Genomic DNA, 18,750 nt, shown 5'->3' with positions numbered 1-18,750 from the left:
ATTCTTTCAGGATGTCAAACAACCAAATGCAAACAATGGAAGTAAGTTTGTACTTCCCTTATGAATAAACATGTATCTACCTTTAACTCCAACAGGGAATAAAATTTGGATTTCATTGGTTAGAACAGCAGACAGACCATCCTGAATGCTCTTCTCGAAGGAACACATTTTCATTAAACTTCTTTTGGTGACTAAGCATTCAGAATGTCTTCTCGCGTTTGAGCTCTTCATTAGAGAGTTTTTGATCCTAAGAGTTAGTTGTCCTAATGTTTCATAGCATGTGGCTGACTTCGCATGTTTTCACGGAACCCCTATTTTTTTGTAAATTCACTTCTTTAAAAAGATACCAATGGCATTTATGGGGAATAATCTGCCCAGTGGTAGACCAGCATAAGCCTGCGTCTTTCATGAGTTTAATAATATTCTTGTTTTATCTAGTCACCCTGCAGCTTTGGTTCGTCACATTATGAAATCATCAGTGCGAGGCTTTTATTTTCGTTCCCAGCCAAAATGGATTTCTTTATGAACGCTGTGATTTCCCATGAACCCATGAATTTTGAAACTCCTTATAGCATCATAAGCGGTGCCCTACTCTGAGGATTAATGGGGAAATATTTGGGGTTTTCTAGCTCTGACTGAAGGCTGGGTGAAATCAATTATTTAAGCACCATAAAACAAGGGTTTGGGTCTCAGACAACGATTACAAAGCAGACACACTTTAACACCCAGAACAACCATGTGGCGCTTGTTGACTTTCAACCATGGCCGAAGGGTGAAGGAAATATCATTCTATCTGCTGATGTCATGGAGATTCCTTCACTCCACGAGCAGCTGGAGCTCCCATTTACACACACACACACACACACACGCGCACACACACACTTCTTTCTAGTCGTACAGATGTTAAATATAAAGAATTCCAACAGCTTTTGTTAAAGCCATTAGAAAAGCAACTGACTTTTTTTTCAACTGTATCTGCAGTGGTCTTCTGGGTCTCAAACACTCAATTTGTACAAAGTAATAAATGTCATGCTTTAAAAAGGGAAAATATAATTCTTCTCACTGCCCTCTAGAAATAGTCAAGTGGTATGGAAAAATTTATTGAAGATGTGATGTGACTTTTATAGACACCGATTTTTAAATGTCCAGAAGAGATGTGTTTTATTAAGCATGGGCGCTTAGCTAGTTTCTACCCCGTGTTTCCCATCATAGTTGGAGGAATTGTTTCAAATGAAGGGCTTCCAAGGTGCTAAAACTTCTGATTCAAAGAAAATCAAGGCGTATTTTCGATGGTATTGGAGAAAGTGGGGAAGAGGAAACCTTAGAGGAATGAGGAAGTGTTCACAAACCATCGTGTTTAGGACTCTTATGTAGAAGATTATCACGGGCTTAGTGGCTTTGAAATCTAATCATCACATAAACCTTCCCTCAAAGCATTGCAGCTTTTGGTGTCAGTTTTTTTCTGTAGAGATCAACCTGGAGTGATATATCAAGATCAAGGTACATTTCAAAGAGAAAGTCTTTAAAAACAAATTATGGGCACTGTCTATGAATCATTCAAAATCATAAATCTTGTGTGGTGAGTTAACAACAACAGACATGGTCACTGAACTGAAAGAAAAAATAACAGAACCTGTCCAAAAGACTCACTACTTTTTCTTATTGTTTGTAGGGACCACTGTGAGGTTTTAGACACAGCACTGTCTCAATCAAGCATCTTTTGGGTCTCTGATTTAGACTAGAGCCCTGGACTTCAAACTTTTATTCTTTTACTCCTAAAGGAATTTTGTAAAACTATGGACAACTTCAGATATTTAGCTGACCATTTTAAAGGTTTTAACATAAATATAAACATTGCAATTAAAAAGTCTCACAGCATATTCTAAATGATCACAACTAAGTTAAAACAATTACTTCATCTTTTGAAGTATATCTTACTGATTTTAAACCCTATGGCAACTTGATATGTACCATCATCTGTTTTAAGAAATATATGAAATACACTTTTGTTTGAATGCCTTCTACTGATCATCCTTTCATACTTCTATTCAACAAGAAAACATACACGTAGCACAGGGAGCTCTGCTCAATGGTATGTGGCAGCCTGGATGGGAGGGGAGTCTGGGGGAGAATGGATACATGTATATGTACGGCTGAGTCCCTTTGCTGTGCACCTGAAACTATCACAACGTTGTTAATCGGCTATACTCCAATATAAAATAAAAAGTTAAAAAAACAGAACAAAACAAGAAAAGTTACACATACATATGTATAATTGAAATCTAATATTTTAAAACTTCCTGGGGTTGCAAATCTCAGACAAAAATTTTTTTCTAAATTGAGTTTTCATTAAACTTATAATTATATACCATTGATAAAAACAACATATATACTAAAATGCTGAAAAATAATGATTAAATATAACAGTAAGAACTTTATTGTCACATCTCTTTTACTAGATCTCTGAAAGGATGGAATTAAAAAATTAATTTATGTATTAATATTGAGTTGTTGCTACATTTAGTGTTCAAACACAATCCTAATCATATTCTTTCTTGTTTGCTTAGATGTACATGTTCAGAAACTTGTCACATAGATAAACAGGTAGAAATAGAAGCTTTATTATTAGAATTTGGCATAATTATTTGAAGTCCTTCCTTGTTATCATTCCAAATCACACAGATTGTTAAAAATAATCTTGATAATAGATCGCTACTAGTTACATCTTTCTTCCATTTTGTTCAAAACAAAGAATTGTAAACTACCTGACTTATGAAAAGATTTGTTATCAATCATCTGTCAACACCAACATTAGTATTTTTATAACCCTGTTTGGCTTCCCTGAAAGTTTTATACCCCGGAATCATGGACTGTAATAACTTTGAGATGGGCATAGGATATCTTGAGAGGTTGATTGGAAAGGAGGTCTTGAACCTCAATCTAAAGTGTTTTCTCAGGGAGATCAGTTTGAGACAGTGTATACTTGGGAGTTTAAGAACATGGAATTTTCACTTATGGTCAATTAATCTTTGACAAAGGAGGTGAGAATATACAATGGAGAAAAGGCATTATCTTCATCAAGCGGTGTTGGGAAAGCTGGGCAGCCTCATGTAAATTGATGAAGTCAGAACACACCCTCACAGCATACACAAACATAAATTCAAAATGGCTTAAAGACTTAAATATAAGACATGACACCATAAAACTCCTAGAAGAGAACAAAGGCAAAACATTCTCTGACGTAAATCAGAACAATGTTTTCTTAGGTCAGTTTTCCAAGGCAATACAAATAAAAGCAAAAATAAAAACTTATAAGTTTTTGGTCAGCAAAGGAAACCCTAAACAAAATGAAAAGACTGCCTAAGGACTGGGAGAAAATATTTGCCAACAATGCAACCAACAAGGGCTTAATTTCCAAAATATACAAACAGCCCATACACCTCAATAACAAAAACACAAACAACCCAATCAAAACAGGGACAGAAGACCTAAATGGATATATCCCCAAAGAAGAAACACAGATGATCAACAGACACATGAAAAGATGCTCAACGTCACTGATTTTTAGAGAAATGCAAATCAAAACTACAATGAGGTATCACCCCATGCCGTGATGGCCATCATCAAAAAGTCTACAAATAATAAATGCTGGAGAGGGTGTGGAGAAAAGGGACCCCTCCTACACTGTTGGTGGGAATGTAAATTGATACAGCCACTACGGAGAACAGTATAGAGGTTCCTCAAGAAACTAAAAATAGAGCTACCATATGATCCAGCAATCCTACTCCTGGGCATATATCCAGAGAAAACCATAATTTGAAAAGATACACACACCCCAGTGTTCATTGCAGCACTATTTACAATAGCCAGGATATGGAAGCAACCTAAACGTCCATTGACAGAGGAATGGATAAAGAAGATGTGATACATATATACAATGGAATATTGCTCAGCCATAAAAAAGAATGAAACAATGTCATTTGCAGCAACATGGATGGACCTAGAGATTATCATACTAAATGAAGTAAGTCAGACAGAAAATGACAAATACTGTCTATCATTTATATGTGGCATCTAAAAAAATGATACAAATGAACTTACTTACAAAACAGAAATAGACTCATAGGCATAGAAAACAAACTTATGGCTACCAAAGGGGAAGGGGGGAGGGATAAATTAAGAATTTGGGATTAACATATACACACTACTACGTATAAAATAGATAAACAACAAGGTCCTCCTGTATAGCACAAAGAACTAAATTCAACATCTTATTAAAAACTATAATGGAAAATAAACTGAAAAAGAATGTATATATACATATATGTATAACGGAATCACTTTGCTGTACACTTGAAACTAACACATCATTTTAAATCAACTATACTTAAAAAAAAATTTAAAAAATAAAAACCATAGAAGTTAAGAATCTGAAAGTTCATGCCTAACTACTCCTTGAAAAGACTTTACATATACCTAGGTGTATGTACACCAAACTTTGAAGACAGCTGATTTAGAGCATTTTAACTTACCACAAAGAATTTCTCTTCTTCAATTCAGATTAGGTTAATGGTGTGGTCATAATCAGAGTTTGGGTGTTTTTTATTTCTGACATCCATATGCATCACCACTTTCAAGGGAGGTAAGAGGAACTAAGACAGCATCAAATGCTCTAGTCAGGATATTCTGGTGCAATACAGGATTAACATTTTTATAAGTAGCCTCACAACACATGTCTAAATTCTTTGACTTTCAGAGCAGCATTATGTGTGAAATTTTTAATAATGACTTTAATTTGTAAGATTTATTCAAAGATTTGTGTTGTATTTCAAGCTAAAATAGAGGAGATACTGGAATATATTTAACTTTTAATTCACCAGTAGATTTGTATAAATTCTTTACATAGAAAATCCATGGAAATAAAACCCATTTATCTTTACTATGCTCTTTATTTTTATTATATCTCCTTCAGTCTTCATCTATGTAGACTAAATAACTTTTTTCTTTATTTCTATTCCCATTCAGAAATCTACCCATGTTTCTGAATTTTGGTTGCTACACACGTCCCATCTCTTTGAGGTCTTTCTTGCTAGGTAAGTAAAACTACTGAGGGTATTTGTAATGAGAAGCATGTTATTTTTGTACTATGGTTGGCTGTTTCCATTTCCATTTAAAATATACTTTCAGCGATGTTTATGTTTTGTTTTCTTTCATGTCTTTTTTTTTTTGGAATGACATGGCACATGAAAATTTTTTTTCTTGGAAATTGTGATAATAACTAGTTTTTCAAAACAGTGCTGTGATCAAAATCAATGACCTCTTACTCTTAAAATGAATGAACTGACATACTTATATGTACTATATTTTTTATAGACATAACATCCAACACTCATAACTACTCTATCAGAAAGATATTATCCTTCATGTTAGGAATGAGGAAACTGAGATTTTGAGAAGTTGTGTATCTTGTTCAAGAGTATATTTCTAGAATACGGTCAAGCTAGGATTAAAATCCAGCCTTTTTTGTCCTCCATAGTTGTGCTTGGTTGAATTGTTTTCTCCCAAATGCATTTAAGAATAATAGCTTTGAAGCTGTTCTTCCGTGTTTCTGAATTTACATATATATGTTATTTCAATAGCATTGTGACTTTATTTGCAGACTGTTAGACTCACATAGTCCTGGATGTCTAAAGCCATCTCTTCATTAAAACTAAAATTATGGTTTTATTATAATTATATATTCTGATAGATGGGTAACTGGAATATTGTCTTATTCCCCTTTTCCCGAGTCTTTAAATTCATAACTAACCAATGGTCAAATCTCTCTAAGATTATAAACGTCATTTTCCATTTTATTTCTCCCTCAAGACTCAAACCCCACCCTGAGTTTCTGATGGGTTAAAAAGTCTTTCCTAACTGTTTTTGGATGTTTGTTATTAAAAATAAAACTTCTTAAGTGTCCAAATATTGTCTGATCCTAGGTTCTCATTGCTGCATTTCATTTACCATTGGAATATCCATCTCTTCTTTACTATTTATTTCCTGTCGCTCCCTGTGTATTTCTGGAAATGCAGCGTCCACCTGACCAGCTTCCTGCTGGCATTCTTGTTAGATTTCTCCTGTTTCTGAGGACTCGCTTACCCAGTCATCATATCTTATATCTATCTGTAGTGGTTGGATGGGTAACATGTCAGGATTTTTGAAAACAACAGGAAGTAAAATAAATGCACAGAGCTTTCAATACAAAAATGGCAGAGTACATAACTAGGTATCCTGGAAGAGGCACATTAAAGAACTGAAGAGATTCAAAGAGAGGTGGCATCTGGTTGGTGGTTTCTGTAATTTTATTTTTGATACTTCAGCATTGGTGCGTAGTACAACATGTTTCTCATTTGGATTAAGTTAAAACTCAATTGATGAATTTTGAATTCTAATGGGAAATGTAAACTCCAGGTGTTGTCAGCTAATATTCTAAGGAGAAATCCCAAGTTCTGACGACTATACATGCTCTGTCGTGGTCAACACATGAGGCTTTTCCCATCACACAGTGAATGTCAGAATGGTTCTAATTTGTGAGTTAGATGTTCTCTATTTACCATAGGAAATGTTAAAGTGGACTCTCTTGGTGAAAATAAGATATTCAAGATACATGTGTCAGCTTGGTGTTTCCCAGACATGTTCACCCTTTTGAGAACAGTGCATAAAAATCCAGCAAACTCATTGTCTTTATCCTTAAAAATGAGGACCTAGCTCAATTGTATATAATCTTTTTGCTCTCAGAATCCATGTACACTCTTACAATTGATTGAAAATCCCATAAGAACATATATTATGAAGTAGAAAATAAGGAATTAAAGTATTTATTAATTTAAAAATAGTGATAATGGGCTAAACATAAATATTTATGAAAAATAACTTTATTCTTAAAAACAAAAAATGGCAAGAGTGGCATTACTTTACTTTTTTGAAAAGTTCTTTAGTGTCTGGATTATTAGAAGATGCCTGGTTCTCACATGTTCAGTTTGTTGAGATACATTGTTTTGGTTGGATCACATGAAGAAAATCTGACATCAAACCTCATCTGATTTATGTAGCTGGAAAAAAAGTAACTAAGTATCCTTTGCAAATAATTTTGGAGTTTTTTGATATTATATCACAACATAACAAGTGGTAGTTTATTGAAGATTAGTTACAGTGGGAAATTTGAAACTATATCCATGAACATTTTGTATTCTGTTCCATTAAGATCAAAGAGACTGCTTATCTACACATGAGTTTGTAACATCACACATTGGCCATTATGAAATATAGGTGCACCAACTTATCCAGATCTTCCAAATGTTAATACACTTCATTTTAATAAACCCACACATACATAGAATCAATAATATAACCACCAATCTCATGAGAAAAATTTAAAAGTATTGGGAGACTGCCAATATGGTGAAGAAGACAAAGTTCTAAAATTCTAAATTTTGCATGAAATTTTCCATTTTGCACACAGAACACTAATGAGACACTTTTTCAAGGGTCTAGGTGTAATAAAATTAGCAAATTTCATTGCTTTCTCAAGGCCATTTTCAGTGGAATTTCTCTACCCCGTGAATACATTGGCAGTGGAGAACACAAGACTCCCCGGGACAGTTTGGCACCTCTGTCTTTATCTGTGCAAAGACTCCCACAGTTTTACTCGCCACTGCTTTTGCACCATCAGTGTAGATGCTGAAACACTGATAAAAGACAAATAATATCTAAGTATTATTACAGGATCGTTTTGACCTTGCAGATTCCCTGAAAGAGGCTTAGAGATCATACTAAGAACTGTTAGCCTAGCTAAATTAAAAAAAAAAAAAAAAAGAAATTTTTGTATCCAACCAGTAACACAGTGGGTTCGGGTTGCCCTTTCCTGGAATTAAGGTAAACATAATCTTGCTCCTGGAATCTGGCTCTGGTGAAAGTGAAGCTTTCCTGCCTGGTGGTAGCCGGACCTCTGAGGGGACAGAACGCTGGGCCTTCCTGACCTTCCAGAACAGGAGTATGAATGGCTGCTGGCTCATAGGCTAAACACTGCTGGTGACCACGATTTCTAGCAAAAGCAGCCTAAGAGTTCTGCCTGACATACCTGGATAAAGTCGGTTTATAACGTTTGAGAAATCAAAAAACTCTTCTGAGAAAGAAGGTATTTGCCCTCTGAGCTCTTCTGCATATAAGGTATGAGACCTTGGACAGGTTAGAACAATATCTCAGTTTTTCGTTAACAGAGCCTACCACCCAAGTTGTCCAGAGGAAGGGAGGACCTACTGCAGGTGTGAAGGAAGGACCTAGTGCAGGTGTGAAGGGAGGACCTAGTGCAGGTGTGAAGGGAGGACCTAGTGCAGGTGTGAAGGGCTCCACTCAGTGCTTGGCCCATGATAAGCCTGCACCAGTGCCAGCTGCTACTCATCACTGCCGTCCTCATCTCTACCATTAAATGTAGTTGGACTGGAATTTGAATTGGTCCATGGTAGTTGGTGGATGGCATTAGAGTCACACAGAGGAAAGCAGCAGATGAATTTGAAGAAGGAGAAAATAATTCACCTTTCTAAGAATTTGTCCATTTCTTCTAGGCTGTCCATTTGAAAAAGGAACCCTCCTACACTGTTGGTGGGAATGTAAGTTTGTGCAGCCACTATGGAGAACAGTATGGCGGTTCCTCAAAAAAGTAAAAATGGAATTACCATATGACCCAGCAATCCCACTCCTGGGCATATATCCAGAGAAAACCATCATTTGAAAGACACATGCACCTCTATGTTCATTGCAGCCATATTTACAATAGCCAAGACATGGAAGCAACCTAATTGTCCACTGACAGATAAATGAATAAAGAAGATGTGGTACATATATACAATGGAATATTACTCAGCCATAAGAAAGAATGAAATAATGCCATTTGCAGCAACATGGATGGGCCTAGAGATTATCATACTAAGTGAAGTACACCAGACAGAGAAAGACAAACATATGACATCGTTTATATGTGAAATCTAAAAAAAAAAAAAAAAAAGATACAGATGAACTTATTTACAAAACAGAAATAAACCCATAGACATAGAAAAAAACTTATGGTTACCAAAGAGGAAATGTGGTGGGAGGGATAAATTAGGAGTTTGGGATTAACACGTACAAATTACTATATATAAAATAGATAACCAATAAGGACCTACTATATAGTGCAGGGAAATATATTCAGTGGTTTGTAATAACCTATAAGGGAAAAGAATCTGAAAAAGAATATATAAATGAAAAAGAATATATAACTGAAACACTGTGCTGTACACCTGAAACTTACACAACATTGTAAATCAACTATACCTCAATTTAAAAAATACATGTATATAGAGAAAAAAAACTTTATGAATCAGAAAAAAGAAAAGAAGAGTAATTCAGTGAGGTTGGAACTTAGGAATGTCCAAAAGAGAATAATAGAAGTATAGATGGAGATGTTGATGGAAGAGGACTTTGAAACTTACACAACATTGTAAATCAACTATACCTCAATTTAAAAAATACATGTATATAGAGAAAAAAAAACTTTATGAATCAGAAAAAAGAAAAGAAAAGTAATTCAGTGAGGTTGGAACTTAGGAATGTCCAAAAGAGAATAATAGAAGTATAGATGGAGATGTTGATGGAAGAGGACTTTGCATGTGAGGACAAGACTTAAGAATTTAATTTTGTAGGTAACTGGGGAGCCACTAACGGCTTTTGAGTGATATGATTCCAACTCTGCTTTGTTAGGTTCACCTGGTAGCAGGATGCATATTGCATTTCACAGAGGTCCCTAGAGAGAGGCGCAGCGCCTGGGCTCATGGACTTTACCTTGCCATTTTTACACAATTGTCTATCAGATTTCAATTTTAAAAACATAGTATGAGTCAAAGTTTTACAAGAGTGAGCCTCAAATTCAGGAATGCTGCCACTGTAAAATGAATAATGTGGTTGGAATTTCAGAGTTAGTTTTGAGCCAAAAACAAATGGAAGGCAAACGCTGCCAAATATTAATTACATTTTGTGGTTACATGAGCTTTGTTGAGTTTTATTTTATTATATTGGAAGAGGTTTAGTATTTGGTCACAAAATTATTTCTTATGCCTGAGAGATAAAAAAGTTGGAAAGAAATTCCTTTCGTACCATTGTATCCATATAGTTATCTGATCTCTGAAACAAAAAGTTTGGACTTCATAAAAGTAGAATGATAAATTTGCTTTTCTTTGTCCCCATTTACTAATAGGAATTTAGTTAATGATTCCTAATCCCTTATTGTCTGGACACTGAGAATACAGTTGTAGTGAAATTCCCATACATACCTATTGAGAGGTAGTAAAATCATGACGTAAAAAGAGCCATGTGGCTTTGGTCACTATTACTGCTGAAAAACAAAAGAATTAATCTGAAACTCTTCATTCACCACTGCAATGCCCCTCGCATCCGTTTTTAGATAATGTCTCTCTTTCAGGAAGAGAAGTGTTGGAAAGGATCACGTGACACATTCATTTATTTTCTAGTCACAGGAGAACAGACCACATAATTATGGCTACGTATTGATATTTAGGTAAATTTGTGTTCCTCTAGCATGGCTGGAAACACTGCTATTTTCTAATTCAAATACAGCCAACATGATGAGAGATCCGTGGAGTAGAAATTGTACCCCAAATGCGACGGAGCAATTAGGGTTGCATTTCTGGTGTGGAGCAAAAATGTCCTCCTCGGGGGCTCCATGTGTTGGCATCACCCAGCTGTTGGAAGAATTTGCTGGATGAAAGCAAAAACCGAGGGAGAAAGAGCAAAAAACAGGTGGTGGGTCAAGAGCAGTGTGTCAGTGTGACGTGTGCAGGTGTCTCTGTGGATCCAGGTCAAACTGAGTCACTTCAGAAGAGTCCTCCTTGGGCTGCATTCAAGGTCTGCTAACACTGAACGCCAGCTGACGGCGTGAAAAGAGGCTTAAAAATAGAAGACGAGGGAAAGAAGGCGTAGCAAGGCATCCAGAAACTTCAGAAAGGATTAGATCCTGTAGAATATATGTATTGTATATATTAATCTGTATTAATATACACTTAATATTCATGTCACTATTATTTTAGTGTCATATGAAAATTATGAAATACTGTATGTTTTATCATGTCCATAATTTAAAACACACACACACACACACACACACACACACAACCCCCCCAAACCTTTGAGACCTTCTGTTGTCCTTTATTGTGGTCTCACACCAAACCAGTAGGGTGTGCTCATAACTCAACATTCTGCTGGTGTTCAACCACTCTGGCCCTGTGGTGTTTTCAACACAGGTAAATAAAAGCAGCACACATTTAAGAGGTGAAAATGCCCTGTTCACACATGGCTCGTACAGTCACTTTCATGCCTCATGAAAATGACATGTTAAGAGACACCTCTCCTCCTTTGGCTCTTCTGCTAAAATGTGGACCAACCTCATCCCCAGTTCTTTTCTTCACTTCTTCTGGGGAGCAATCCCTCAATCCAGGTCCCAGTCACCAAAGGTTCCTGTCTTCTCCCCTGAGTCTTCTTTGGGACAGCTGGCATTCTTCAGCTTCGGATACAGGGATATTTCTGGTAGATAAACATTACTGTGAACTGAGATAAGCTAAAGTATGTTGGCTGAATCATGGCCACACGCCACCCCATGGTACCTAAAGTACGCTTAGAAGCCATCCAATCATCTACTCCATGGCTTTCAGCTTTTTAGGAGAAGACCTCATTTCTCTTGCTGCAAAGTGAAAAAGAACCTTTTGGCAAAATGGGCTCAGAGGAGAACTGAGAGATGAAAATCAAGGATGAATACAAATAGTTCCTTCTTGGATAAAAATAGCCAGCAGAACATTGCATTGCCTCTCTTCGAGACTTTCTTTATAATTTGTGGAGGAGGAATACGCTTAGTAGCCTTCCCTGGCTGTGCATGTGAAAACTCGGCTGAAGCATCCTGACAAAATGGGCAGTGTGAGCTCATCTGCCTCCAAACACTGCTGGTGGATGTCTGTGTGGACCACTCTTGTTTAATGTTACCTGGCACAGCTGAAGAGGACTGGGCCCAAACATTTCAAAGCATACACAAATTTAGATTGACCAACTGTGTGTTTACTCACATTGCTGTTCTAGGTCTAAGTTCATTCTTCTCCACTTGAGATAGGAAATACCCGGTGTTCTAAGACATCCTAGAGTTCTCATCTTTGTATCTTTATTTGAAGTATGAATATGCCTTTTCATTTTTTTATTATTATTTAAAAAATTTTTTTAATTTCATTTTTATTTTATATTAGAGTTGATTTACAATGTTTTGTTAGTTTCACGTGTACAGCAAAGTGATTCAGTTATACATATACATATATTCACTCTTTTTCAGATTCTTTTCCCATGTAGGTTATTACAGAATATTGAGTAGAGTTCCCTGTGCTGTACAGTAGGTCCTGTTGTTTATCTATTTTATATATAGTAGTGTGTACATGTTAATCCCAAACTCCGAATTTATGCCTTTGAATATGCTTTTTTTAAATTGAGGTAAAATTGGTGTATAACATTATACTAGTTTCAGGTATACAACATCATAATTTTATGTGTGTATATACTGCAAAATGCTCACCACCAGGCGTCTAGTTACCATCCATCATCACACAGTTGACCCCCTTCACCATTTTTGCTTACCCCAACGCTCTTCCCCTCTGATAACCACCAACCTGTTCTCTGTATCTAAGCTTTGTTTTGTTTGTTTGTTCATTTTTTAAAGATTCCACATATTAGCAATATCATATGGTATTTGTCTTTCTCTGTCTGACTTACTTCACTCAATATGATAATCTCCAATCCACGTTGCTGCAAATGGCATTATTTCATTCTTTTTTAATGGCTGAGTAATATTCCATTGTATATATGGACCACATCTTCTTTATCTATTCCTCTGTCGATGGACATTCAAGGTCATTTCCATATCTTTGCTATTGTAAATAATGCTGCAAGGAATATAGGCATTCATATATCTTTTCAAATTAGTGTTTTCATATTCTTTGGATAAATACCCAGCAGTGGAACACCTGGGTCATATGGTAGTTTTAACCATTTTGTTTAAGGAAACTCCATACTGTTCTCCATAGAGGCTGCACCAGTTTACATTCCCACCAACAGTGCAGGAGGGTTTCCTTTTCTCCACACTTGCTTTTGTTGCTTTTTTGATGATAGCCATTCTGACAGGTGTGAGGTGATATTTCAGTGTGGTTTTGATTTGCGTTTCCCTGGTGACGAGTGATGTTGAGCATCTTTTCATGTGCCTGTTGGCCGCCTGTATGTCTTCCGTGGTAAAATGTTTATTCAGATCCTCTGCCCATTTTTTATTAACAGGCTTTTTAATGTGGTAGAATCAAAAGTACATAAAACAGAGGTTACATAAAGTATGAGGCTTTATAATTAATAAGCCCTTTATTTAAAAACTAACTTACTAAGGAGTGGAGAGTGCAGCAGTGACTGCCAGGGACCCCGTGCAAGCTCTTCCTTACGCCCCCGTCCTGCATTCACTCAGGGCCACATGACTGGCTCTGGCCCATGGATTGTTTGCAGAAATGATGTGTGTCTGTTCTGGGCTTCTCATGCCTGTCTTTCGTTGTGACCAGTCTCGAAGGCCGCTAGTTCCAGATGTCATGAATACTAGACGTATGAGGGCCATCCAACATGTACTAGGCTCTACTGAGTGAGAAATAAACCTTGTGTGTGTTAAACTTTGAGATTTTAAGGAGTTTTCTGTGTGTGTGGCAAGCACCAACAACACTGATTAAAATATGAGGATATCAGTTTTTTATAAATTAAAAAGTTTAATTCAATTTTTACTTATGTATTTTTGAATAAATAACACATTCCCAGAGTTCATAATTTAAAAGTTCAATGGCATACTGTGTGAAAAATCTCTCTTTTGCTTCTGAATCCTGGCCATTCTTCAGCACACTCCCGCCCTGGGACAACCAATAATCAATAATTTCTCATTTATATTTCCAGAGATATTTCAACTATATATAAACAAATTTATATGTCGAATTCCCCTTTTGTATACAAATGGAAGCATGCCATAATTAGTCTTCATTTTGATTTTAGTAACCTTTTATGTATTAGAGAAATTTACCTTTTATCTGTGATATGCGCTGATAATGCTTTTTCTTACTTTGTCGTTATCTTTTGACAAATGCTCTCATAATGAAAAAAAATTACTTTGCTTTGGTTCAATTTATGCAACAAGGTTAGAAAGATCTCTTTGAGATTATATATATTTTTAATTCTCACCTGTTTTCTCTTCTTTTATTATTTCTTTTCATACATGAAAATCATTGCTATACCTTAGATAAGGTTTGAAGGATGGGTCCGACTTTAATCTCTCCCAGATAGCTACCTGGTTGTCTCGGTTTTATTAAACACTTTGCTCACTGATTTGAAATGCAACCTTTATCATCTCTACTTTTCCAGATGTTCTGGAACAGTGTTTCCAGTGTTCTAGACGCACTGTTTATTCCATTGATCTCTCTCCCTGTTTGTGAGCCAGTATCATTTATCGTTCAGCTCATGCCAAGTTGGCTTCTGTACTTATTACTTCAGTGAAATTCCTCTGGTCCAAAGGTGCTCAGTGTAGCTGACGTTTAACACACTGTGGAGGTCTGGCCGTGGGTGGCAGGTGAGAAGGATGCGGATAGGTCTACAAAGGAAGAAAGCAGTGGTACCAGGAAGGGGAGAACTCTTAGAGTCATTGTACCTTCCATGGACTGTGGCCTGAGTTAGTCATTTCTTTCTTCTTTTTTATACCTTGCGCTATGGAGGCCAGGTATATAGAGACCCGGACAGGTAACACATTGGTGGGTGTCTACATTTTTGTACACCTTTCCCTTCCTGGCATTCATTTTGAATAATCTGCTGAAAACTCAAATTCCCTTAAATTAAGAATGGGGAGTTTCTGGTTACCCATTTTTTTTCTCCTAGAATAAGCCAATTTTTTAACAAAAAATATTTGATCAAGAAAGATTTCAGGCAGATCGTAGTAATTATTTTTTTAGTTATCCAAAGTTCTTGGAGACTGACTGAGCACGGTAAAAATATAGTCTCATAGTTTTTTGATATGATTTATATCTTTTATCATTCAATCTCTTTGATATATAAGCATGAGAAAGTCTTTGAGAGTAATAAAAAATTCTGAATAAGAGCATAAACAAGTTAAAAAATATTTTCAAAATTTCACCTAATTTTTAAAAAGGAAACTCTGGGTACATTAAGCCTTCTTAATAATTTTCTGTCAGATTTAGAAACTTTTCATGGAATTGTAATGAAAAGCTTACTTATAATATTTGAAGTTTTTAAAAATGGAGTTATTCTGAATCAATTCTTAGATAGTTATCTTATTTTTCTTGTAAACAGGCCACTAATCATCTGTCTCATACTTAGCATTTGTCCTTGTTTTTGTCTGTGTGCTTTAATTTAACTGAAGTATTATTAATGAATAAAAGTTCACAGAATTTCTTTTTTCATCAGCCTACCAAAGAGAATATTATAATTTCCAGCCCTGTTTTGCTCCTGCTAAAAAGCATATCAGTTATCTGTTGCCATGATCATGATGTATATCAAATCACCTCAAATTTCAGGAACTTAATATAATAATAAGGATTTACTTACCCACCAATCTATAATCAGAGAGTCTGGCTGGGCTTGGTGGGTCTGTTCATCTGGTCTTGGGTGGAATTGTGCACAGGTCCAGCTAGACTGAGAGTGATATCAGGACCAAGCGTCTCTCACCCTCCAGCAGGCCAGCCTGGCCATACTCTCATGCTGTCGAAGCAGGAATGAGAGCAAATCCAGTTGGGCAGATGCTTTCTCAAGCCTCTGCTTGTGTCCTGTGTCCCCAAATTTCCGTGGCCAAAGCAAATCACATGGCTGAGACCTGTGTTAAGGCAGGTGGGAGATACAGTGCTTCCTGCCAAAGAGCTTGAAAGCGGAGGGGTGAGAACTGGGGCCGTTAGTGCTGTCAGCCCATCACGATGAAGAATAACAATGCATTACAGCAAAAGGTGCGAATTAACACTTCATTCATTGTAATGAATGACCAAACAGTACAGCGTTGGGCAAGAGGAGGAAAGAAAGGCCAGTGGACTGGGGGCAGAGGGCGATCTTTCTCCTTTTCGATGCGGAGGAAACAGAGAAGAGAAAGAAAGCTGTGAGGGGATTGGATGGAGACAAAGGGCACTTGAATGGATGTTTCTAAAGACCTTTTATTACAGTCACTTTAATATCATCCAAGAGGTAGTAGAAAGAAATTCCTCTTTAGTCACTTTTGGATCCCTGACTGTAATCTGCATGTGTCCCAGCCCCATAGCTGCATCTGTGGACTCACGGTGTGAATCTCAGACCCTCTAGCCTGGGTACCCACAGCCAGGCTCCACTTGACTTGTTTAATGAATATGTTACTTTTTTTTAAGATTAAGCATTATAGTTTACTAATTAATTCTAAAATGCAGATTATGCCCCTACATTAGGGGCAATGTAGAATATTGCCCCTCAGGTTAAAATTTCTTCTATTTCTTTTAAAAAAAATTCAGATCTTCAGAAATTGCAAATTGAAGAATAAAAAGCATATGATCATCTCAATAGATATAGAAAAAGCTTTGGACAAAACTCCACACTCATTTATGATAAAAACTCTCCAGAAAGTGGGCACAGAGGGAAAATACTTCAACATAATAAAGGCCATATATGACAAACCTACAGCTAACATCATACGCAATAGTGAAAAGCTGAAAGCATTTCCTCTAAGAACAGGAACAAGGCAAGGATGTCCACTCTTTTGTCACTTTTATTCAACATAGTTTTGGAAGTCCTTGCCTCAGCAAACAGAGAAGAAAAAGAAATAAAAGTAATCCAAATTGGAAAAGAAGAAGTAAAACTGTCACTGCAGATGACATAGAAAATCTTAAAGATGTTACCAGAAAAGTACTAGAGCCCATCAATGAATTTGGTAAAGATGCAGGATACAAAATTAATACACAGAAATCTGTTGCATTTCTATACACTAACAATGAAAGATCCTAAAGAGAAATTAAAGAAACAATCCCATTCACCACTGCAACAAAAAGAATAAAATACCTAGGAATAAACCTACCTAAGGAGGCAAAAGACCTGTACTCCGAAAACTATAAGATGTTGATGAAAGAAATCAAAGATGACACAAACAGATGGAAAGATATACCATGTTCTTGGATTGGAAGAATCAATATTGTCAAAGTGACTATACTACCCAAAGCAATCTACAGATTCAGTGCAATCCCTATCAAACTACCAATGGCATTTTTCACAAAAGTAGAATGGATACGTACTTAGAACTCCAGCGGCTGCATCCTCTGGGAAGTTGAAAGCCTCCTTAAGTGTGCTGGTTGTAAGTATTGTCTTGCAGCTCCAAACCAATCCCCCTACAATTTGCTTTGTGATCCTTGGGCTGGGCTTCTGCAAGCCATAGCTGACCTTTGCCGCCTGAATCGCTGTTAGGTTCTGCCAATAGGGGGCGCTGACGGGGTTCTGGAGGAAGAGGGGCGAGCTCCTTCCTGAAGCTCTTCATCCCAGCGTGTGGCTGGAATAACTGTGGTTGGAGCCTTTCCAGTGTTTTCCTGTGTTCCAGGGGCCATCACCCAGCTGACATCCCTCCACTGGGGGCTGGGCCCAGCTCTGCAGGACAATGCTCCTCTAAGCACTTTTTTATATTTTATTTATTTTAAAATTTTATTGTATATTGGACTATAGTTGATTAACAACGTTGTGTTAGTTTCAAGTGTACAGCAAAGTGACTCAGTTATACATATACAAGTATCAGTTCTTTTTCAAATTCTTTTCCCATTTAGGTTATTACATAGTATTGAGTAGAGTTCCCTGTGCTACACTGTAGGTCCTTGCTGGCTATCTATTTTATATATAGCAGTGTGTGCATGACAGTCCCAAACTCCCAATCTATCCCTCACCACCTTTTCTCTTGAGGCACCAGCAGGGGTAGGAAACTTTTGTTTAAGGCTTGAGCTGATGAGTGACCTAAAGCAATGTAACTAACCTCCAGGGACCCTAGTTAAAGAGATTCTAAGGTTACCATCCCTTCTAATTGTCCTAATATATATTTTTTCTCTGCAATGCACTCCCCTACACACACACTTGAAACAATTTCAAGTGTTTAATTTAGAAGCCACTTCTTTGGTGCAAATTATTCTAGACAAGTGATCTAATAGATTCACTGAACCGTCTGGTGGCCAGTAAGAGGAACTGTCTAATAGAAGGAAAATATAAAAGTGAGGTAACAAAGTGGAACAAAAAGCATTGTTTGGAGTGAATGAAGCTTGCCTATGTAAGAGCATATTGGAAATTAAAAATGAAATTAAAATTCTTATAATAGAAGACGAATTTGATGTACATTAAAATCATTGACTCCTTAAAATTGCAAATAAGCCTTTTCTGATTCAAGGAGTTTCTAAAATTTTATGTTAAATTTGTAACTTTTTAGTTTGAATTTCCCTGGTTAACTGTGAATCTCTTCTTACTGTCTGTCTTCCATTTGTATAACCCGCTGAAGAATGTACTTATGATGGCAAGCATTTTCAGTGATGTATCTGGGTAGAATCTGATCATGATTAAAATGGTTACTGCTAAATTTTAGTATTTAAACTAAAACGGGAGTTGTTTTCCTGGTGCTTG

General features: G+C 36.5%; 2 long non-coding RNA genes across 2 annotated transcripts in view; one reads left to right on the top strand and one right to left on the bottom strand.

Annotated features, from left to right (window-relative positions):
* LOC309660834 overlaps nt 1-18,750 on the top strand; it is a 71,254-nt gene that overhangs the window by 26,805 nt on the left and 25,699 nt on the right. The window contains exon 2 of the long non-coding RNA XR_014263662.1: nt 5,026-5,093. This is a non-coding gene — a long non-coding RNA (uncharacterized lncRNA). The remainder of the gene's footprint in view (nt 1-5,025; nt 5,094-18,750) is intronic.
* The window catches only part of LOC309660851, a 67,918-nt gene that overhangs the window by 35,835 nt on the left and 13,333 nt on the right, over nt 1-18,750 (bottom strand). The gene's annotated exons all lie outside the window — the stretch shown is intronic.

The sequence above is a fragment of the Balaenoptera physalus genome (genome assembly GCF_965194825.1).
Source record: "Balaenoptera physalus genome assembly, chromosome: 5".
NCBI classification, from domain to species: Eukaryota; Metazoa; Chordata; class Mammalia; order Artiodactyla; family Balaenopteridae; genus Balaenoptera; species Balaenoptera physalus.
Note: the sequence above shows the minus strand (reverse complement) of the source record. Positions and strands in the feature narration are given on the sequence as shown.